A 699-nucleotide genomic window follows, 5' to 3' on the forward strand; every position below is an offset into this window, starting at 1 on the left:
TCCTCTATTACAGTGCTGAATAGTACTAACAAGATTGGACATCCTTGTTTCTGATCTTAGTGGGAAAGCTTTTAATTTTTCATCATTACACATGGTATTAACCATGGAAACTTTGTAGATACCCTTTAACAGATTGAGGAATTTCCCATCTATTTCTAGTTTTGGTATTTTTATCATTAAAGTGTCTTAGCTTTGGTCAGTTTTTTATTCCTGCATCTATTAAGATGATCATGTGATTGTGTTGTTGTTCTTTGTTCTTTAATATGGTTTATTGTATTGATTGATTTTCACGTTTGACCAAGTTTGCATTCCTGGGATAAATCCCACTTGCTAATGGTGTGTAGTTCTTTTTACATGTTGCTGGATTTGTTGTGCTAGTATTTTGTTCAGGACTCAGGTATTTTCATCAAGGATAAAGGGATATTTATCTGTCATTTTCCTTTCTTATGATGTGTTTGTCTGGTTTTGGTATCAGGGTGATACTTGTATCACAGAGTGAGTTCACAAGTATTCCTTTCTCCTCCTTCTCCTCTTTTTTTTTTTTTTTTTTAAGTTTTCGAAGGATTCGTGCTAATTCTTCTTTAAACCTATGGTAAAATTCACTTAGTAAAGCCATCTTGTCCTGGAGTTTTATTGTGGGAACTTTTTTGATAACTTAATTCAGTCCCTTTACTCGGCGTAGGTCTCTCCAGATTTATT

The 699-nt window shown here is 33.6% G+C and overlaps 1 protein-coding gene across 1 annotated transcript in view; it reads left to right on the forward strand.

The window, feature by feature from the left end:
* Window positions 1-699, forward strand: part of LMBRD1 (LMBR1 domain containing 1) — a 133511-nt gene that overhangs the window by 117852 nt on the left and 14960 nt on the right. The gene's annotated exons all lie outside the window — the stretch shown is intronic.

Source organism: Propithecus coquereli, unplaced genomic scaffold, assembly GCF_000956105.1.
Source record: "Propithecus coquereli isolate 6110/MARCELLA unplaced genomic scaffold, Pcoq_1.0 Scaffold244, whole genome shotgun sequence".
Classification (NCBI taxonomy): Eukaryota; Metazoa; Chordata; class Mammalia; order Primates; family Indriidae; genus Propithecus; species Propithecus coquereli.